Raw genomic sequence first — 23,999 nt, forward strand, 5'->3', positions numbered from 1 at the left:
GCATCTCTTAACTTTATGAAAAAGTACATGTATTTTATAAAAAATATATTAAATAATACAACGGCTACACATGGGAGGTTTATAGTTGGAGGTATGGATGCTGACAGATTTGCATGCTGAAAAGTAAATGGGGAATAATATATAACATAGCATTATGAATGAATCACTAGGCTATTCTCCCCCAGAAGAACCAGGGGCCAGAAACAGTTTTCTGTCTGTGGTGGAAGGAGGGTGTGGCCATTGGAGGTGTGTGGACATTCTGGGGTCCAGTCCCAGAGACATTAAAATCTTGGATTTCTCTGTTAGTTTCTATGAGCAGCTCTCACTTCCATCCCTAACAACAATTAAAAATAGCTTATCAGGCCACATCTTCACTATACATTTTTGAGGCAGTATCATACCCAATTTAAATAGTCACTGCTCACCCCACCCCCAAAAATCCTGGAAATGTAGTTTAAGAGTGCTGAGGAGAACCCCTATTTCCCTCACAGACCTACAGTTTCCAGAGTTACCTGAGACTACAACAGAGTTAGCTAAACTGCTATTGGGACTGTAGCCCTGTGAGGGGAATAGGGGTCTCCAAACAACTCTCTGCACCCTCACCAAATGATAGTTCCCAGAATTCCATGACTATTAGGTAAAGGTAAAGGGACCCCTGACCATTAGGTCCAGTCGTGGCCGACTCTGGGGTTGCGGTGCTCATCTCGTTTTATTGGCCAAGGGAGCTGGCATACAGCTTCCGGGTCATGTGGCCAGCATGACTAAGCCACTTCTGGTGAACCAGAGCAGCGCACGGAAACACCATTTACCTTCCCACCGGAGTGGTACCTATTTATCTACTTGCACTTTGACGTGCTTTTGAACTGCTAGGTTGGCAGAAGCAGGGACTGAGCAACAGGAGCTCACCCCGTCGCGGGGATTCGAACCGCCGACCTTCTGATCGGCAAGTCCTAGGCTCTGTGGTTTAACCCACAGCGCCACCCGCGTCCCTTCCATAACTGTTAGAATGGTATAATTAGTGCTTTAAACAAATAGTTCGGATGTGGGCTTGGTGTGAATCGGCAAATGACCTATCCAGATGAGGAGCTGATCCTCTCAAATCGTCCCTGACTTTATTTAACCTACCTGTCTCCTTTTATGCACCAATTTTATATGCCACAAAACATCCTCTGAACAGGAGAGCTAAAACCTGCTCAGAAAGGTTATTCTCCAAGGCGAGTGACGAAGAGGCAGTGGAAGCCCCGTTTAATGAAATAAACCCATCATCATCACTCGTAATAATGACACAAACTGAAACAGCATTTTTTTTTTACTCTCTCCCTCTCTCACACACACATAGCAGCCTGTTCCCAAGAAGCCTATATTTAGCGCAGTTCCCCAGCTTGCGCCAAGTGCTCGGGGCAGCTATCAGATCTGCGAGTTTGCTCTGCTCCAGCAAGCCAGGCTGCCACAGCAGGGGTCATTCATGACCACATGCCAGCTAGCGGCCTGGCCCTGAGCGCCAGTTGCTAACCAAAATAATTTTTAGGATTTTTAAATTATTTTTTTTTAAGGTTGGGTGGTGGGGAGACGGCAAAGAACAGCCTCAGAGGTTTGTATTTTGGACGGCGGGGGAGAGTTCAAGCTACGCACAGGCGGAGGTGCCACCAGCAGCGGCCTGCCGAGGCCCTGATGGTGCCATTACGTAATGCTGTTTTGCCCAATTCGGTATCACTGCATGGCCTGAAGAGGAATTATACTGGGATCCAGTTATCATGGGTCAAAGCGGTGGTTGTTGATTTTATTTTCATTGCTTGCATTTCAGGTCCAGCGGCGTAGAGTCAGTTTTCAGCGCCCAGGGTGGGTGGGGAAGATACTCATGCGCTGGTGCGCCAGCCTATTCCTTGCCGCCAGAGTGACCCCACCCCTACCAGAGCAAAGCAGGGGGAGCCCAGCTGGCCGACAGAGATATGTACCAGGCCAGACTGCACTGGGATTGCCTGCGTGGGGTCACCTGGTTCACACCCCCACAAAAATTGTGTCCCCGGCACCATGGCTCCCCTGGCACCCCCACTTCACCCCTGCCTCTGTCTCGGCGACATCTATGCTGACTTGGTCGCCGTGTCCACAGAAGTTGGCAGACCTCCAAGGATGTGTGTGGCGTTTGTACGGAGCCCCCGGTCGTCTCACGGACTATTGACCCGTACACCACTAATCCGCTGCCACCAACCAGGTCCTCCCCGGTAAAATCACTTCAGCCTCAGTCAGGTTCTCAATTAATAAAGAGTGTATTTTATTTCAGACACAAACTTTTACGGCATTCCAAACGTTGTTGCTCTTTATTTTCTTAGTCTTATTTTCCTCTCTCTATCTCCTCTACCAGAGGCAGTGAGAGATTTTACTATCTTGGGCTCCATGATCACTGCAGATGGTGACAGCAGCCACGAAATTAAAAGACACCTGCTTCTTGGGAGAAAAGCAATGACAAACCTAGACAGCATCTTAAAAAGCAGAGACATCACCTTGCCAACAAAGGTCCGTATAGTAAAAGCTATGGTTTTCCCAGTAGTGATGTATGGAAGTGAGAGCTGGACCATAAAGAAGGCTGATCGCCGAAGAATGGATGCTTTTGAATTATGGTGCTGGAGGAGACTCTTGAGAGTCCCATGGACTGCAAGAAGATCAAACCTCTCCATTCTGAAGGAAATCAGCCCTGAGTGCTCACTGGAAGGACAGATCCTAAAGCTGAGGCTCCAATACTTTGGCCACCTCATGAGAAGAGAAGACTCCCTGGAAAAGACCCTGATGTTGGGAAAGATGGAGGGCACAAGGAGAAGGGGACAACAGAGGATGAAATGGTTGGATAGTGTTCTCAAAGCTACCAGCATGAGTTTGACCAAACTACGGGAGGCAGTGGAAGACAGGAGTGCCTGGCGTGCTCTGGTCCATGGGGTCACGAAGAGTCGGACACAACTAAACGACTAAACAACAACAACAATAACATCTCTTCTACCTCCCCTCACTCAAGAACCCACTGCCCTGTCTCTCTATTACCAACTGCCTACCAACTGCTTCTCCAACTGCCTTTCCCAACCAGCCAACCCACTAAAACCAACCAACTACCCACCAACAACTCCCAGCAACAACTAACACAAACCTTGGGCTAAGCCCTTTTATACACAGGTAGGCTCCGCCTCCGGCTTTCCTATTGGTCTATATTTTTAACCCTATCTCTCCCCCCTGGTCAAACATTTTGGTCACCGTGTCCACAGAAGTTGGCAGACCTCCAAGGATGTGCTCCACAGGCTTCAGGCACCAGGACGGTTGGCAGACCAACTCTGTGCTACAAAGATGTCTGCGAACATGACCTGAAGGGTGGCAACGTCAACTGGGAGGAGGGAAGAGAGAAGAAACGGCATGGTGGTGTTGCATCCTTTTTGGCATCTGGGGCGCGCCAGGCAACGGTGGGGCATGGAACGTCAACAGAACCAATGTGCCAGGCCAGCCCTCGCCAACACCACCGGGCACAATACACAGGGTGTGGAGGGTTCATGGAGCGTGTGTGCCAACTCAGCCCTGCAAGGAGAGAGCTATTAAGTTCTTGTTCATTGATTTATGCTTCTTCGTTGAATAAATTTTCAAGTTCTTTTTCTTTGCACATTTGTTTAAGTTTTTCATGATACGGACAACCCCCCCAAGCCCAGCTAACTCCCTCGCCTCCCCTCGAAGCCCCATAACACCCCTGCTCCCCAGTTACTGTATTATTCGCTCTATAAGACACACTTTCCCCCTCCTAAAAAGTAAGGGGAAATGTGTGTGCGTCTTATGGAGTGAATACAGGCTTCTGTGAAAGCAACGCAAAGCCTCTTGAGCGCAGCGGGAGCGCTCCTCCCTCTTTACTCAAGAGACTTTACGTTGCTTTCTTGTTTTCCTCCTCTAAAAACTAGGTGCGTCTTATGGTCGGGTGCGCCTTATAGAGCGAAAAATACGGTACCTTGCAGGCCTGCTTGCACCTCACCAGCCCCACAGCCCCCTGCACGGCCTGCTCCTGCCCAGAGTCTCCTCCAAGCCCCCATCTATTCAGGACTGAACAGGGGCTCTTTCTCCTTCTTGTTTTTATTTGGCATGGCCAGCTGGAGGGGTGGCTGGGGGTCCACTAAGCCAGAGAGTCGTAGCCTCACACAGTGGGGCGATGGCAGCCCCGTTGCCTCATTCCAACTTCCTATAATAATAACAATAATGTTATTATTTATACCCTGCCCATTTGGCTGGGTTTCCCCAGCCATTCTGGGCAGCTTACAACAGATATAAAACATAACAAAATATCAAACATCAGAAACTTCCCACTACTTGATTATTGTAACTGGCTTTACGCGGGGCTGCCCTTGAAGCTGACCCAGAAACTCCAGGGGGTGCAGAATGCTACGGCGAGGCTCCTTACAGGGTCCGTGCTGCGGGATCACATTCATCCAGTGCTTTACCAACTGCACTGGCTCCCGGTGGAGTACAGGGTACTCTTACTCTTACTCTGGAGTACAGAGTAAGGTGCTGGTTTTGACTTTTAAAGCCCTATGTGGCCCTAGAACCCTATGGGACCATCTTTCCTGGTATGCCCCGCAAGGAACCTTAAGGTCCACAAATTACAACATTTTGGAGGTCCCAGGTCACAAGGTGGTTAGATTGGTCGCAACTAGGGCCAGGGCCTTTTCAGTACTGGCCCCGATTTGGTGGAACGCTCTGTCACAAGAGACCAGGGCCCTGCGGGACTTGACATCTTTCCGCAGGGCCTGCAAGACAGAGCTGTTCCACCTGGCCTTTGGTTTGGACTCAGTCTGACCCTTATGTTTCCCTCCCCTTATGGTTTTGATGAGGCTGCATTTTAAATTGCATTTTAACCTGTATTTTAAATTGGTTGGGTTTTTTGCCCTATCATGTTTTTACTGTAATTTTACTGTTGTTAGCCGCCCTGAGCCTGGCTCTGGCCAGGGAGGGCGGGGTATAAATAAATTTTTTAATTATTATTATTATTTGTTGTTGTTGTTGTTTAGTCGTGTCCGACTCTTCGTGACCCCATGGACCAGAGCACGCCAGGCACTCCTGTCTTCCACTGCCTCCCGCAGCTTGGTCAAACTCATGTTTGTAGCTTCGATAACACCGTCCAACCATCTTGTCCTCTGTCGTCCCCTTCTCCTTGTGCCCTCCATCTTTCCCAACATCAGGGTCTTTTCCAGGGAGTCTTCTCTTCTCATGAAGTATTGGAGCCTCAGCTTCAGGATCTGTCCTTCCAGTGAGCACTCAGGGCTGATTTCCTTCAGAATGGAGAGGTTTGATCTTCTTGCAGTCCATGGGACTCTCAAGAGTCTCCTCCAGCACCAGAATTCAAAAGCATCCATTCTTCGGCGATCAGCCTTCTTTATGGTCCAGCTCTCACTTCCATACATCACTACTGGGAAAACCATGGCTTTAACTATACGGACCTTTGTTGGCAAGGTGATGTCTCTGCTTTTTAAGATGTTGTTGTTGTTGTTGCTACTTCACTGTCCAGCCGGCCTGGCTCCCTCCCTCGTACCCACCACAAAACTCTTCCCTCTTCCCCCCATTCCTGCCTTCTTCAACTCCCAGGAGCTGAGGAAGAGGAGGAGGAGGAGACAGCCCTTGTCTGCAATTCTCTCTTCCCCCTGCTTCTGCCAATGTTAATCCATTTCCGGCTGGCGTATGTCAACGAAGATGGGAATTTGGGCATGGCAAAGTGAGAAGCTGTGATGGCTTGGGTTTTTGCGACGACCTCAACATTTCCGGGGCAGCGAGAGGCGGCGTGGCCTGGGTTATTGCTACTAGAGTGCATTATAACCTGGTTCCCATGCTTGGCCAAGGCATGTCCAGTCAGGACAACCCACAGGCGTGTGTGTGGACCGCACGAGCCATCGCAACGTTGGCTGAATCCCGTGGCAAACCTACCCGCCGTTGGTTCGCAGGCAGCAAGGTTAAGGCTGGCAGTTCTTGAAAGTTATGAGCAAGTCGGCCGCAAGGACGGCAATTCTGTCTTAGAAGGGGGATTAAAATGAATGCTGGCAGCGACGGGGGTGCAAAGCCACGTAACAGTCGTTCCCTGTTAAATTTAGCGTCCAAGACTCCCTGTTAAGAGGCCTTACGGGGCAGTTTATCACGGGCAGGCAGCCATGGCATTGTGTCACCTTGGGTGGGTAATTAGCGGGAACAAATGGATCCTTCACAGTGCAATAGCCCTTGTCCCTTGTTAGAGGCACAACCCCAGTTCCCCTCCCTTTGACTCCAGCAATGGTGACAGATGTCCCAGGGTCCTTGCTTCTTGCCTCCTCATTCACTCCCCGACAGCGCTTGCACCCTAAGCCAATGTGGCAAATAAGCGTAAGAACTCCTGACATCCGCAGCCTTCGGATCCTGTGTCCCTCGCTCGCTCAGCACAAAACTGCAGGGAATTAGACACCTCTTCGAGAACAAAGGGGACCCTAATCATCCGAGTGTCCTGGAAACAGTGGAGGAATAAAGGGCTGGGCTCAGCAGCACAGCAAAAAAGTCAAAGAAGGTCCTACAATCCCGAAGAAAATAAACTTATGTTTGTTGATTGCTTTCTTCAGTGCTTATCCTGGGTCCTTCAGGTCTGTAATAAAATTAACTGATTTGTGTGAATGGACCCAAACCTGATTTGTGTGTATGGACCCAAAAGGTCCTTCAGGTCTGCAATAAAATTAACTGTTTTGTGTGTATGGGACACAATAATCTAGACAACCTGATTATTCAGCATTCATCCCGATACATCTGAAGGGAAACCAGACAACATTGACTATTTATTGAGCATTCATTCTGATTTGTTTGTGGGGAGGGTTGATGATGTGTCAAAGCAAGGGTTACCCCCATTTTCCTATTATTATTATTGTTGTTGTTGTTGTTGTTGTTGTTATCTAATCATCTAATCTAATCTAAGTCATCTAATCTTCCTTGCTGTACTATACTGTATTGTTTAATTAGTGTTTTTATGGAGCAGTCAAGTAATTTCGTTGTCCCCGAGAGGGGGCAATGACAATAAAGATATTATTATTATTATTATTATTATTATTATTATTATTATTATTATTTCCCAGAAGGCCACCTCAACACAACTCGTAACAGTATCCATCTGTAAAACACTTTCTCACTAAGTGATCCATGAGTTAGCATAAATCTCTTGCAACTGATCTGTGGTTCTCTGGAGAATTTGTAAATGAAAGAAAGCCTTTTAAACATGACCGTCAAAATCCATAACATGGATGTCTCATGATAGGTACGACCAGGGCTTCTTTTTTCCAGCTGGAACTCGCCAAAATTCAGTTCTGACACATCTCAGGTGGGCACTGTTGCCATTCATTGTGAGTTCCAGCACCTCCTCTTCTAGAACAATAGCACTGGGTGCAACAGGTAGAATTCAAAAGGTGAACTTTTCTTACCGCTGCCTCACCAGTTAACATTTTGAGTTCAATGCCCATCAAATTCATTGATACAGAACACATGTTAAAGGTAAAATGACCCTGCTTCAATTCCGGTATCTCCAGTTAAACGTTTCAGGTAGCACATGAATTTGACCTTTGAAGAGTTAGTAAGTAAACCATGTTTAACTTACCAAATGTGTTTGTCTCTTTCTATGCGGCCTAGGACCCACGTACCTAAGGGACCACGTCTCCTGGTATGCCCCGTGGAGGACCTTAAGGTCCACAAATGACGACTTCCGGTCAGCGCCAGCGCTTAATGGCGGATTTCTCCCGGAGCTCCCGAGAGAGATCTGCTTCGTGGGTTCGGGTCCGGCAGCTACGGCGGAGCGGGGACCCTCAAAAATCACAGGCGCGTAGCCTGTGAACCGGAGACTCGGCGGGCACCTTTGCGCCCCCCTGACGCTGTGAAGGAGCCTTTTTAAAGGCTACGGAACAGCGGAGGGTGTGTGGAGCGGTGCTGAGAGTCGCTTTCACCCAGCCTGCGAAGTGAAGCCGCGTCGCCATTAGCGGAGAGCGCTGATTTCTTCCTGTGAATTGGACTAATAAGAAACAACTTTCCGTGAGTAGGATTGAACCTTAAAGATTAATTGGACGCTAAAATTAAGGAAATTGGGCACCGAGACGGACAAGCACTAAAAAGGAAGTCTGCTTTCCGTTCTGTAGTAAGATCAAAGCAAAAGGCATTCAAGCTGTAACTTTTGAAAGGAGATCGTGGGAATTAAGGAATCCACCACCAAAGTAAAGAGAGCTCCCTCCCCGAAGGCAGGAGGGGGGGGGAAGAAAATTTTACAGTATCTTCCTGCCTATTTAAAAAAGAATTTGGACTGTTTACCGCTGCTCTTAAACCTGGGATCGGACTGCCGGAGAAAAGGAAACCAGCTAAGGACTGTTGTTACATGAAGGTAAAAAAGTAACTGAGATATTGACTTTGGTTACTCTCAACTTAGAAACATTTTACTTTGTTGCACTGCAAAGTTATACGCAGGACACTATTGATTTGGATCTTTTAAAAATATTTGAAAGGGACTCGGAGGGCTTTTTTTTTTTTTTGGAAAGTGTGGGACTGATTTGAAGGCAAAGAATTTGTTCTGCGCCCTCTAGAGGACTTGTGAATAGTTTCAGCAACAAGTGGACTTTAAAACTTGAGAACTTTTGTTTGACAGCTTAAGAGTGTGGGAATGACCTTGAGTGAAAGATTTCGTTATGGCAGATGGTAAAGAGAAAGAGGATTCACAAGAAACAACTTTGAGATCTGGTAGACAATACAAAGTTGATCTTTCTATGCAAAGAAGGGCTTCTGTATCAGGAGCCTCTGGAACTGCAGCTGTCCCAAAGACAAAGGTGAAAACTATGTTTTCAGAAGAAGCACTTGCTAAAGTATTGGGGAAAATAAACGACTCTTTGGAGGAACTAAAAAAGCAAGGAGCAGAAACTAAAGTACAAGTTGCTGAAACAAATAAGAAAATTGAAGAAATCTCTGGGAAAATTGATTTAAATACAAAAAGTATAACTGACCTTGGAAATAAAGTGAACTCTAATGCAGAAGCAATTGGGAAACTATTGGAAGAATCATCTACTACACGACAGATAGCTGAGGAAGCTAAAGAAATTGCAACGGCTGCTGAGGAAAAGTTTCCACCGGTGTTTAAGAAACTAGATGAGCATGATTTGGCACTTTCTATGCAGGATATGCAATGGAAGGAGAGGAACTTAAGGATTAGACTTGTGCCGGAAAAGGAAGGAGATAACTTGGTGGACTTTTTGACAAAAGAATTCTCTGACTTTTGGAAGCAGGAGCTGGACAAGGAAGAATTTAAGATAGAGAGCGCATTTAGACTGGGAACAAGGCAGAGGAAGAACAGACCCAGAGACTGTTTAATAACTTTGAGATCAAAGGAGGAGAGAGACAAAATACTGAACCTGCACTATCAAACAACCCTTCAAATTGAAGATTTTCACATTGAGATTTTCAAAGATATTCCCAAAAACATTTTAGATGCAAGAGGCCTTTACAAGGACTTGGTGATACTGCTGAAAAGGAACTACATACCATTCAGGTGGGAGTTTCCTCAAGGCTTGTCTTTTAAATACAAGGGGAAGAAAAGAAGAATAAAGACAGTGAGTGATAAAGACAAGTTTTTAGGAGAACACGAAGAAGACCTACAGAAGGAGGTGTCTCCGGGACAAGGGCATCCTTCAAGCAAGGGACCACTAGATACGGATACGGAATCACCGACAAAAGAGGAACAACAACTAGGAGCTGTAGGAGGAAAGAGTAAATAGCCCCATCATGGCTCTGCAACTTCTAACCTGGAATTGTAATGGACTAAATATCCCCAGAAAAAGGAAAAATATATTTCATGTCTTAAGGAAAGACCAATTGGACTTGATTTGTTTACAAGAGACGCACGTGACAAGAGCACATAGAAAATTATTGATAAATAAAAGATTGGGACAAGAATTTATATCTTCAGATAGAGTAAAAAAGAGAGGAGTGGTGATCTATGCAAAGGAAAAATTGCAACCGAAACAAATTTTTAAAGATGATCAAGGAAGATATTTGGCAATTGAAATTCAATCTCAAGGAGAAAAGTTCTTGATAGTGGGAATCTATGCACCAAATGAGGGGAAAGCTGAGTTTTTTAAGAAGTTGCATGAGACTTTGATGGACTACATGGATTACAACTTAATTATGATGGGAGATATGAATGGAGTAGTTTCAACAAATATGGACAAATCACAAAGACAGGTAGTTACAAAAGACGGAAGACTACCAAAAACTTTCTTTGAAATGACTGACAATATGGACTTGATTGACATTTGGAGAATAAAACACCCATTAGAAAGAGAGGGAACCTTCTTTTCTGAAGCCAAAATGACATGGACAAGGATTGACCAAATTTGGGTGACTAGCGGTATGGCGTCGAGTATAAAGAAAGTGGACATCTGCCCAAAAACCTTCTCCGACCATAACGCAGTAAAGATGGTGATGAAGCAAACAACAACTGGTTCCTTCAGATGGAGAATGAATGACACCTTACTTGGAGATGATGAGATTTGTAAGAGGGCCCAAAAAACTTTGAAGGACTACTTTGAAATCAATTTGAGGACTAAAGTAGAAAAAAGAATAATATGGGACGCAAGTAAAGCCGTGATGAGAGGATTTTTGATACAACAAAATACACTAAAGAAAAGAAGTCAAAATGAGAGGAAAGAGAAAATCCTGGAAAAGATAAAAGAAGGGGAAAGGAAACTAAGATCGAAACCAAAATCGCAAGAGATCTTAAGAGAAATTAAATTATACCAGACACAATTTATGGAATTAATGAATCAAGAAATAGAATGGAAAATTAAACAAATGAGACAAAAGACTTTTGAATCTGCAGATAAATGTGGCAAGTTATTGGCTTGGCAAATAAAGAAGAGACAAAAACTCAACACGGTAACAAACTTAGAAGTGAATGGAAAGAACATATTCAACCCAGCTGAGATTAGGAACTGTTTCCAGAGCTACTTTAGACAATTGTATACACAAGGGCCGCAGAAAGAAATGGATATACAACATTTCCTCGACAAAAATGGGCTGAAAAAGATTTCTCAGGAAAGCAAGACAATTTTGAATCAGGAAATATCAGCACAAGAAATAGAAGGTGCCATCCAAAGTATGACGTTGGGCAAATCTCCAGGACCGGACGGATTGACTTCCAAATATTATAAAGTTTTGAAGGAAGGGTTATTACAACCCTTGAAGGAAGTCTGTAATGAGATTATGCAGGGGAGAAGGGCACCCGACACGTGGAGGGAGGCCTACATCACACTTATACCAAAGACAGAGACTGAAAAGACCCAACTTAAGAACTACCGACCCATCTCGCTACTAAATGTGGATTACAAAATCTTTGCTGATATTTTAGCAAAGAGACTGAAAAGAGTTTTGATGGAGGAGATTCACGGAGACCAAGCGGGCTTTCTCCCGAAAAGGCACTTGTCGGATAACGTAAGGAATATAATTGACATTTTGGAAAAGTTGGAAGTGAATATAAATACTAAGGCAGTTTTGATATTTGTGGACGCCGAGAAAGCCTTTGACAATATATCTTGGAGTTTTATGCTGAAGAACCTCCGGGGGATGGGGGTAGGCCAAGGGTTTGAAAATGGTATAGGTGCAATATACTCTGAACAGAAAGCAAAATTAATTGTAAATAATGTGGTTACAGAAGAGTTCAAGATTGAAAAAGGGACACGTCAGGGGTGCCCTATCTCCCCACTACTCTTTATATCGGTCCTGGAGGTTTTGCTAAATATGATTAGGAAGGACCAGTTGGTTAAAGGGGTTCAGGTCGGAGCTAAACAATATAAATTGAGAGCATTTGCAGATGACCTGGTACTTACATTACAAGAGCCAGAAGCTAGCACAAAAAGAGTTTTGGAAATAATTCAAGAGTTTGGTCAAGTGGCAGGATTTAAATTGAATAAGTTAAAGACTAAGGTATTGGAGAAAAATCTAACACAGTTTGAAAAAGAAAGGTTTCAGAATGAGACAGGGTTGACTGTGGTTAAAAAAGTGAAATATTTGGGAATAAATATGACAGCTAAGAATGTGAATTTATTTAAAGATAATTATGAAAAAACTTGGACAGAAGTGAAAAAAGATTTGGAGATTTGGTCAAATTTGAAGCTTTCCTTGTTAGGTCGAATTGCAGTTATAAAAATGAATGTATTGCCAAGAATGTTGTTTTTGTTCCAAGCATTACAAATAATGGATAAGACGGATTGTTTCAAGAAGTGGCAAAAAGATATATCTAAATTTGTCTGGCAGGGCAAGAAGCCCAGAATTAAATTTAAGATACTAACGGATTCAAAGGAAAGAGGGGGATTTGCCCTGCCAGACTTTAAACTGTACTATGAAGCGGCAGCTTTCTGCTGGCTAAGAGATTGGCTACTTCTTGAAAATACAGATATTTTGGATTTAGAAGGTTTCAATAATATTTTTGGGTGGCATGCATATTTGTGGTATGACAAGGTTAAAGCACACAAAGGTTTTAAAAACCATATTGTCAGAAAAGCACTACTAAATGTCTGGACTAGATATAAAGATTTGTTGGAAAACAAAACCCCAAGGTGGCTGTCACCAATGGAAGCTAAGGCAGTTAAAAAGTTAAATATGGAGTCTAAATGGCCAAGATATTGGGAAATTCTGGAAAAGGAAGGGGACAGACTGAGATTGCAGAGTTTTGAGAAACTAAAAGGGAAAGTGAGAGATTGGTTGCACTATCATCAAATAAATGAAGTGTTTAAAATGGACAGTAAAATTGGCTTCCAGGTGGAAAAATCAAAATTGGAGACTGAATTGTTAGAATCCAGCACTAGAAATTTGTCAAAAATGTATAATTTGCTGCTGAAATGGAATACACAAGATGAAACGGTTAAATCAAGTATGATTAAATGGGCTCAGGACATTGGTCATAACATTTTGTTTGCTGACTGGGAGAAGTTGTGGACCACCAGGATGAAATTTACGGCATGTAATGCCTTAAGAGAAAATATTATGAAAATGATCTATAGGTGGTACATAACCCCAGTCAAGCTTGCAAAGATTTACCATTTGCCTGACAATAAATGTTGGAAATGTAAGGAAAAGGAAGGCACATTTTTTCACCTCTGGTGGACGTGCCCGAAGATTAAGGCATTCTGGGAAATGATCTATAATGAACTGAAAAAGGTATTTAAATATACCTTTCCTAAGAAACCAGAGGCCTTTCTCTTGGGTATTGTCGGCCAAGGGGTGTTAAAGACGGATATAACTTTTTTTATGTATGCTACAACAGCAGCAAGAATACTCATTGCGAAGTACTGGAAGACACAAGAGATACCCACTCTGGAAGAATGGCAGATGAAGGTGATTGACTATATGGGCTTGGCAGAAATGACGAGCAGAATCCGAAACCAGGGAAGAGAAGCAGCGGAAGAAGAATGGAAAAAATTTAAGGACTATTTAAAGAAATATTACAAAATTAATGAAAGTTAGAATGATGTTGGACTAGAAAATAAATGGTTACTATTAGTAATGGTTAAGACAAGGAGAATAAGGAAGATTAAATTAAATTAAAATAAGGGAAGATTTGCTGAATAATTGACTAGAAATTGGAATACAGAAAAGGGAGGCATGAGGAAGTCGGAGAAGAAAGGTATAAGAAATTAAGATATGAAATTGTACTTGTTTTTGTTTTTGTTTTTGTCTGTTTGTGTATTTGTTGTGTTTATTGTATTGTATTGTTATGTTTTTGTGGTTATAAAAAATTCTTTAATAAAAATACTAAAAAAAAAAAAAAATAAGGTCCACAAATGACAACACTTTGGAGGTCCCAAGTCGCAAGGTGGTTAGATTGGTCTCAACGAGGGCCAGGGCCTTTTCAGTACTGGCCCCGACTTGGTGGAACACTCTGTCACAAAAGACCAGGGCCCTGTGGGACTTGACATCTTTCCGCAGGGCCTGCAAGACAGAGCTGTTCTGCCTGGCCTTTGGTTTGGTTTGGTCTGACCCTTATGTTTCCCTCCCCTTATGGTTTTGATCTATGGGCTACTTTTAAAATGAGGCTGCAATTTAAATTGCATTAAATAGCATTTTAACCTGTATTTTAAATTGGTTCCCCCCCCCAATTATGTTTTTATTGTAATTTTACTGGTGTTAGCTGCCCTGAGCCCGGCTCTGACCGGGGAGGGCGGGGTATAAATAAAATTTAATAATAATTTATTAAACAAATAATAAATTAAATTAAATTAAATAATAATTTAAATAAAATAAATAAAATGATGATGATGATGATGCTAAGGGAAGTGGGAAACTTTGAGAGCAACTTAGAAGGGGATATTGTTAGTTGTAGGTTCAGGTTTTAAGATAAAATATGTGTCAGTTATCCTAAAAAAAAAAAAAAAAAAAAAGAGGAGGAAAGACCAAACCATCTAATCACTGGTAAACCCATGGGATTACTCAGTGATGTAAATTGGCAGCAGGTGAAAGAGATGATAAAAGGGGCACTTGTTTACTCTGGGCATAGTTAACCTATGCAATTCACGGCCACAGGTTGTAAGGGCGATATTTTCCCAGTGACAGACATCAACAGCAAGGTATGGCGATGACGCAATAGTGGGCCTGCAAAAACTTTCCCAGCTGGCCTTTCAGGTGTAGCTAGGGTCATGTGCAGGATGGTGAGGGTGGGACCACCCGCTTTTTCGCACTGTCTCCCATTGTGGGGAACTTGATGATGGGAAACAGAGCCAGGAAACGTACTGTGAAAGGAAATCAGGATGCTCAGCAAGGGGTCAGGGAGCTCCCAACAAAACCTAGCCTGGCAACAGGAGCCAGCGCAGAACGAATCAATCCTTGCCCTCTCTGCAGCGTTTAATTTACAAAACGAGGAGGTGGTGGGGCTCAAAGCCTGCCAGGAAACCCCACCTTAAGGGCTCCCTGTGGGCCATTTGTTTCAGTTGAATGCTTTTAATATGCACAGTGGCTTACATTTAAAAAATATTGAATGTAAAACAAAAGATTTGTGTTTCCTCTTCTGATGCTTTCCCTCCGTTGATTTTTCTGTTCTTGGACTCTGTGCTCCATCATCCGCTGTTAAATTTCCCCTCCTTCCCTTCTATCCCTGTATATTTTGTGACATAAACATCCAGTGGGTTTTAGTAAAAGGTAAAGGGACCCCTGACCATTAGTTCCAGTCATGACCGACTCTGAGTTTGCGGCGCTCATCTCGCTCTATAGGCCAAGGGCGCCGGCGTTTGTCCGCAGACAGCTTCTGGGTCATGTGGCCAGCATGACTAAGCCGCTTCTGGCGAACCAGAGCAGTGCACGGAAACGCCGTTTACCTTCCCGCCGGAGCAGTGCCTATTTATCTACTTGCACTTTGACGTGCTTTCGAACTGCTAGGTTGGCAGGAGCAGGGACTGAGCAACGGGAGCTCACCCCGTCGCGGGGATTCGAACCGCCGACCTTCTGATCAGCAAGTCCTAGGCTCTGAGGTTTAACCCACAGCGCCACCCGTGTCCCTCGGTGGGTTTTACTCACAAGTAAATTACACAGGTCCAGGAGTGCTTGAGGGCAGAAGGGTCCAATGGTATTCTGCCGTCATAATGACTGAACATGTCTAATCTCTGTAAAATGAAGACAAACTGTCTGAAATTTGGCAGGAAATGTGAATGGTATTAAATAGCCAAATGTTTGTTTGTTAAATAATAAATAAATACAATAAATGTGATGCAATGGCCGAAAGCAATTTAAATATTCTGTTAGCACCCATAACAGACCTTCTGTTTTGCTGCTTCAGAGCCTCTCAAAACTTGAAATAAATTGCAGTCTTTATCTTCCTGTTTTTTTTTGGGGGGGGGGATAATCTATTTTATAGTAATAAAAATGTTAGGTTTGTAAAATCCCTATTTCACCCAACTGTTTAGGTAAGATCAAGTTGTATGTTGCACATGCTCAGTGCTAAATCAAATGTTCCAATGTACAGTGGTACCTCGGTTTACGAATTTAATCCATTCTGGAAGTCCATTCTTTTTTTTTTTCTATAAAATTTTCTATTGGTTTTTCCACATATAATACAAAACAATACAAAAGACAAACACAAACAAACAAACATATAAACATGTATAATTTCATAGATTTTTTCATATACCCAATTTCAGCGACTTCCCCATGCCCCCCTTTTCTGCATCTCTGTTTTAACCTTTTTTTTTTTCAGCAACCCCTGATCCAAATTATTATTAATTCCTTTTTTTTACCCCTTTCTTTCCTCTTATCCAATCATTTATCGCTGCAAATCTGTTATGCTTTACCCATGACATTTTAGCACTCAATAATTTTGCAAATATTTTTAAGATAAAGTTTAAATTTTTTCCAATCTTCTTCCGACGTCTCTTTCCCTTGGTCCCGGATTCTGCTCGTCATCTCTGCTAGTCCCATGTAATCGATCACCTTCGTCTGCCACTCTTCCAGTGTGGGTAGTTCTTGTGTCTTCCAATACTTTGCTAGTAGAACTCTCGCTGCTGCTGTAGCATACATAAAAAACATCCTATCTTTCTTTGACACCAATTGGCCCACCATGCCCAGGAGAAAAGCCTCTGGTTTTTTATGAAAGGTACACTTAAGCACCTTCTTAATTTCATTATAGATCATTTCCCAGAAGGCCTTAATCCTTGGGCACGTCCACCAAAGGTGATAGAAAGTACCTTCAGTTTCATTGCATTTCCAACATTTATTATTGGGCAAATGGTAAATTTTTGCAAGCTTGACTGGGGTCATGTACCACCTATAAATCATTTTCATAATATTCTCTCTTAAGGCATTACATGCCGTAAATTTTATACCGGTGGTCCATAACTGTTCCCAGTCAGCAAACATAATGTCATGACCAATGTCCTGTGCCCATTTAATCATAGCTGATTTAACCATTTCATCCTGTGTATTCCATTTCAGCAGCAAGTTGTACATTCTAGACAGATTCTTCGTATTGGGTTCTAACAATTCTGTTTCTAATTTTGACTTCTCCACCTGGAAGCCGATTTTTGGAAGTCCATTCTTAAACCGAAACCGTTCTTAAACCGAGGTGCACTTTCCCTAATGAGGCCTCCCACCGCTGGTGCCCTTCCACCATTCGGCTTCCGTTCGTAGATTGAGGAAAAGTTTGCAAACTGGAACACTACTTCCAGTTTTGCAAAGTTCGTAAACTGAATCGTTTGTAAACAGGACTGTTCTTAAACTGAGGTACCACTGTATAGTCTCTTTCCCAAAAGAAAGATGACAACCACCAGACCATGGAGACTTGTAGCTGCTAAAGCTGATAATTTGGGGAAAGGTAGGCAGTGATGGGTGGGTGTGTACAGAGGTGAGTTTGTGTCTTGGACTCTCAAAGTGATCTTGGCAACTAAGAGTTGAACCTGGTCCAGGTTTAGCAAAAATTCATTGGTACAGCACACACGTTAAAAGTAAAATGACTCTGCTTCAATTCTGTATCTCCAGTTAAAAGTTTCAGGTAGCACATGAATTTGACCTTTGAAGAGTTAGTAAGTAAACCATGTTTAACTTACCAAATGTGTTGGTCTCTTCCTATGCTAAGGGAAGTGGGTAACTTTGAGAGAAACTTGGAAGGGGATATTTTAAAAGTCTAACATCCTATAATTCCACATTTTACTGCATGTTTTGCGATTTGACATCTCTGCTGGGGTTTTCTTACCAAAAAATACTTGCTCCAAACCTGGATCTAGGCATCCAGGATTTTTTTTTTTTAAACCACTTCTATTTTCTTTAACCAAATCAACGACAACTAAGAAAGTAAACTACACCATCAGGTGCACAGAACGTAGAAGGATGGCACCTTTGAATATGATCTTTGGTGATTCATATCTTCTCTTTTTAACTGCATTACAAAGGGAATCCTGGTGTCTATTTTATCTTGATGACAATATTTATGTAGTGCTTTTCAGGTAGACCTCAACAGATTGGTTGATAAACAATTATTACAGTAAGCATCGATATCATGACGTTTTTATAGTAAAATCAAAACAATTTTTAAAAAGCCGTATCTGCTTCTTCCAGGCTATATGGTTCTTCAGGAGCCACTGTGATGGCTCCAATGTCACATTACCATGTAATTTTAAAATGAGAGACCATATATATCAGATGATAGAGTTCGTCATGTGTCTGAATCTATGAATTCCTTCTTTTAATAAGCAACCGTCATTGAACAGCTCAAATTATTTTGTACTCTTTTTTTATCAACTATTTTAATGACCAGTTAACGTTACCGTATCGTGCAGTTTTACAAAGCTCAACAGACCCTTTGTTGAGTCCTTAAATCTGCAGGATAATTCATAAACATTATTATTTTGGTCTCCGGATTGCAGTCTGACTTGAAATGCACGGAGGCGCTGCCAGATCATGTGAGGAAAATAAGTACAGTTCTTAGGGGGACTCATGAGAAGAGCATCAAGCCGATTTCAGCAAGTGCATTATCTGTCAGTTCAAAAACTGATTTAGAAAAAAACATGGCTATAAGCTCAAGTGGAGGAGAACAAATCTTGGAAGCTGCAGAGATTTGTAACGATACTCAGTTTCTGTACCACTTTAAGTAATATACATTGAAGGGGGGAGTCTAGAAAAGGCTAGGATATGCTTGGCGGAAGGTGCATAGCTGTCAACTTACAGATTTGAAAATAAGGGACCAGCAGCCTCGAAAATAAGGGATCAGCAGCCAAAATAAGGGATTTTCCGGGCACAGCTATGTTCAACTTCTGAGCCCCTCTGAGCCAAAGGCAGAAAGCCCAGCCAGCAGCCAAATGAAGCCTCATCAATAAGGGACAGCAGCGGGACATGGCGCTGGGATAAGGGATTGTCCCGCCAAATAAGGGGCGCTTGACAGCTATGAAGGTGGGGAATGTCAGTTTCCAAAGAGCTGGCTTCCGGAACCAGGCCTGTTGGCAGACCAATTCTGTCTGCAAATGTAACACAAAGAGTGGCAACATCAACGCTGTTGTCTGGGAATCCCTTGCAGATGACCACAGTGCCTGGAAACAGGTCATGCATCTATAGCAGTGACCAGAGGAGGAATGACCGCTGGGAAGAGCATAGAGAGAAGAAACACCATGGTGCATCTGCAGCAGCACAACTGGATGCCTTTATCTGCCCCAGCTGCAACAAAACATGTCTTTCCCATATCGGTCCCTACAGCCACGGCTGGAACTGCAACCTTCCAACGGTTTGACTTCACACCCAAAGGTACATTCCTGAGGCAGATGGATGCCAGGTAAAGGTAAAGGGACCCCTGACCATTAGGTCCAGTTGTGGCCAACTCTGGGGTTGCGGCACTCATCTCGCTTTATTGGCCGAGGGAGCCGGCGTACAGCTTCCAGGTCATGTGGCCAGCATGACTAAGCTGCTTCTGGCAAACTAGAGCAGCGCACAGAAACGCCGTTTACCTTCCCACCAGAGCAGTACCTATTTATCTACTTGCACATTGATGTGCTTTCAAACTGCGAGGTTGGCAGGAGCAGGGACCGAACAACGGGAGCTCACCCTGTCGCGGGGATTCGAACTGTCGACCTGCGTCCCAGATGGATGCCAACAACAGCTATTTCCAACCAGTAGTTGTTCTTTTGAGCGACACACACATAAGAAAAAGTCATGCGATGGAGGCTGGTCCATGAGGGCAAATGGTTCGCTGCCCCAGCAACCTCAGTCTGCTCTCACCCATCTGCCTGCCTTCTTACTTACATCTGGTCCAGGGGACATGCCTGGTTGTCAGCTCCTTCCTCCCTGGTCTCAGGGTTGCCCTTGTAAAACTCAGCAGGGAGGAGGAAGGCAAAAGCAGCAAGCTCAGTTGGTTAGAACGTGGTGCGGATAACGCCACGGTTGCAGGTTCAATCCCCATATGGGGCAGCTGCTGCATATTCCTGCATTGCACAGGGTTGGACTAAATCAGGGGTCAGCAAACTTTTTCTGCAGTGGGCTGGTCCACTGTCCCTCAGACCTTGTGGGGGGCCGGACTATATTATGAAAAAATATATATAAATGAACGAATTCCTAAGCCCCACAAATAATCCAGAGATGCATTTTAAATAAAATGACACATTCTACTCATGTAAAAACACGCTGATTACTGGATCATCCGTGGGCCGGTTGAGAATGTGATTGGGCCGGATCCGGCCCCCAGGCCTTAGTTTGCCTACCCATGGACTAAATCAGGGGTGTCCAAACTTTTTTCAAAGAGGGCCAGATTTGATGCAGTGAAGGGCTCGTCATCTGGTGAACCGGGTTTGATTCCCCGCTCCTCCACCTGCAGCTGCTGGGTGACATTGGGCTAGTCACACTTCTTTGAAGTCTCTCAGCCCCACTCACCTCACAGAGTGTTTGTTGTGGGGGAGGAAGGGAAAGGAGAATGTTAGCCGCTTTGAGACTCCTTCGGGTAGTGATAAAGCGGGATATCAAATACAAACTCTTCTTTTTCTTCTTCTTCTTCTTCTGAAGCCCTGGAGAGATGCTGCCAGTCTGTGTAGACTATACTGAGCTAGACAGAGACTTGTGGATCTGACCAGGCAGCTTCCTGTGTGTTTCAGCAGGGGAAAAAAAGAGCCCTTCTTGACTCCTGGTGGTCTGATCTGCTTTCTGAATGATTCTCTGAATTTTTTTTTATTTTTTTGCAAACGGCATCTTTGAAGTCTCTCTTCCATATTTTGGCATCCTGGCTCCATCCGTCAGACCTGGAATTTGAAAGCGGGTCAGCATTTTCCACTGCATTGGTCAAGCATGGGGGACTGGATGTGAACAGCTGGATCCCCGAGCCTGCCTTTGCTATAAACATCCTGTGTGAGAAATGTGTCCCAGCGCTGATCTGGTGGGAACCCAGAGACCATAAAGGAGAGGGAGGCGGGCAGAGGAAAAGAGAAGCTGAGGGAGATAAGCGAGCTGTCACATTTTTTTCCACAGAAATGTTCCCTTTCATCCAGATTCTCTTTTGGCAAACACCTGCGATCTGCAATGCACAGAATGCTACAAGCTATACCGGCGATTCGAAAACAAGGAGGGGCATGAATGAGCCAGCGCTCGGTTGAGGAATCTGCTTCCGGTCACGCCATGCCATTATTTAAAATGCTTTTATGCCACATTTCTATAAGGTAGCATTCCAGGTGGATAAACAGAGATCAAAACAACAAATAGGGGAAAGAATCACCAGGAGTAATGGAAATGCGTCAGAGCAGCCGATAAACAAAACTCAGGGCAATTTCAAAAGACACCAGACAGAGCAATAAACTACAGAAATCACATCAGCAATTAAGGTAAAGGTAAAGGACCCCTGGATGGTTGAGTCCAGTCAAAGGCGACTATGGAGTTCTGGCGCTCATCTCGCTTTCAGGCCGAGGGAGCCAGCGTTTGTTCGCAGACAGCTTTCTGGCTCATGTGGCCAGCATGGCTAAACCGTTTCTGCCGCAATGGAAGAAGAGGAGTTTGGATTTGATACCCCACTTTATCACTACCCTAAGGAGTCTCAAAGTGGCGAACAATCTCCTTTCCCTTCCTCCCCGACAACAAACACTCTGTGAGGTGAGTGGGGCTGAGAGATTTCAGAGAAGTGTGCCTAGCCCAAGGTCACTGAAATATGTCGAGTGTGGATTTCATGCTCTTTATTCAGCTCATAGTAGTGAGGAATGGAAGTTCCCCTGAAATGTCTGCTTTATATACATTATTTACACAATGGGCCCCACGTGATCGGCTAATTCCGGGATTCTCCTGTAGGCCAATCAGGTTGCGGATTCTCTTCCACCTGGAGTTGGATTGGGTGGCTCTTGCGAACGAATCAGACTGCTGCATTCTGGATCCTATTGTTCTAGGACCAATCAGACTGCAGCATTCTGAATCTTATTGTTCTAGGCCCAATAAGACCGCTGCAATTTGGATCCTATTCAACTCAGTACATAACAGTCACAAAGCAGCTGCATGTGGAGGAGCGGAGACGCAAACCTGGTTCACCAGATTACGAGTCTACCACTCTTAACCACTACACCAAACTGGCTCCTGTGATGGAAACCAGAGCACATGGAAACGCCATTTACCTTCCTGCCGCAGCGGTACCTATTTATCTACTTGCGCTGGCGTGCTTTCAAACTGCTAGGTTCCCAGGAGCTGGGACAGAGCAATGGGAGCTCACCCCGTCGCGGGGATTCGAACCGCCGACCTTCTGACTGGAAAGCCCAAGAGGCTCAGTGGTTTAGACCACAGCGCAACCCGCATTACACCATGCAATTATACCATGCATATTAACACAGAAGCCAAACCAGCTATTTTAGCATATGCATTTGGTACACAAGGGAAAATGAGGAAGGTGCCAGGTGGATCAGGAGGGAGTTCCATAAATGAGGTATAAGCAAGGATGCACACTCTATTGTTATTTTTTTTTTGTGGGGGGGGAAGTAAGCCCTGCTCCACATAAACAATCACATGATGCAACACACACATACCATTTGAATGGCAATGCCGATTAACTTTGGGGGGCCCCAGCTCCCTCAGATATTTTATTGGGGGGGCCAAGGGACCTCAGCTCCTAGGGGTTGCCTCCTACGGGTACAAGCACAGGAAAGGCCCCAGCATTGGTCTCCTGATGGAGCATGTGCAGAGAGTCATGGTGTACCAGATAATCCGGCCTTTGGGTCTTCATTCATGAGTCACAGGCCCTCAGAGAAGGGCTTCCTATCGCTAGATCCAGACATCGTCCAAACTTCCCTCTCTTATCGCACCATCCTTTAATCAATGAAGATTCGCCGTGTTTCCAAGTGGAAAGACTTGGCTGCTAAAATAAGAAAAGGGATAAGGTTCCAAACTCAAGATTTTAGCAGAGGTGAAATCTGGGTAACATGGCGTCCTGAGCAAGGGCTTCCTTCACATTCGGAGTAAATTGCAAGGAATTGGCTGGAGGTAGAAGATGAGATTTTCCCTTCTCTATAAAGGGAACGTCCATAGCAGATTTAGGCAGTACGTGTGGGGAGGAGGGGGTTAGGAAACGTTCCATTGCACAAGGAGAAATCCTGGAATGTTCACCTTAACACTATGTTAAATGTAGATCAATATTTTTTTAGCTCATATTTACCATTGACTAATAAATTGCATTATGATTTTGAGAAATTGGGATGTTTACTGCAGCTGCAATTTAAGCAGGACTGAACTAACGCGTCTTCATAAAACAATACTTGGTTACCGCAACCGGTAGAGGCTCTTCCACTAGGGTACAGCGCTCATAATGAAAATTATCAAGCTATTTTTAACAAAGGATTTCCTCCTCAAAATCTCAAAGCCACACATTCTTTCCTGCCCCGTGCATATTTTACACTTCCATGAATTTAATTTGCTAGCCTATTATTATTATTATTATTATTATTATTATTATTATTATTATTTATTGTTTGTACTCTGCACTTGACTCAGTTGGCCAGGCCACCCTGGTCAGCTTACGGCACATAGAAAAACAAAATAAAATATTAAAAAAACTTTCCTATATAGGGGCTGCCTTCAGATGTCTTCTAAAGGTTGTATAGTTCACTTAGCTCCAACCAGCTCTCTGCATCACTCAGACAAAACTAACCTTAGCAATGGCAAATAGGTCCCTCCTATGTGTTATTTGAGGGACGCGGGTGGCGCTGTGGGTTAAACCACAGAGCCTAGGACTTGCCGATCAAAAGGTCGGTGGTTCGAATCCTCGCAACGAGGTGAGCTCCCATTGCTCGGTCCCTGCTCCTGCCAACCTAGCAGTTCGAAAGCACACCAGTACAAGTAGATAAATAGGTATCGCTGCAGCGGGAAGGTAAATGGTGTTTCCGTGTGCTGCTCTGGTTCGCCAGAAGCAGCTTAGTCAAGCTGGCCACATGACCCGGAAGCTGTACGCCGGCTCCCTTGGCCAATAAAGCGAAATGAGCGCCACAACCCCAGAGTCATCCACGACTGGACCTAATGGTCAGGGGTCCCTT

The sequence above is a fragment of the Podarcis raffonei genome, chromosome 13 (assembly GCF_027172205.1).
Source record: "Podarcis raffonei isolate rPodRaf1 chromosome 13, rPodRaf1.pri, whole genome shotgun sequence".
NCBI lineage: Eukaryota > Metazoa > Chordata > Lepidosauria > Squamata > Lacertidae > Podarcis > Podarcis raffonei.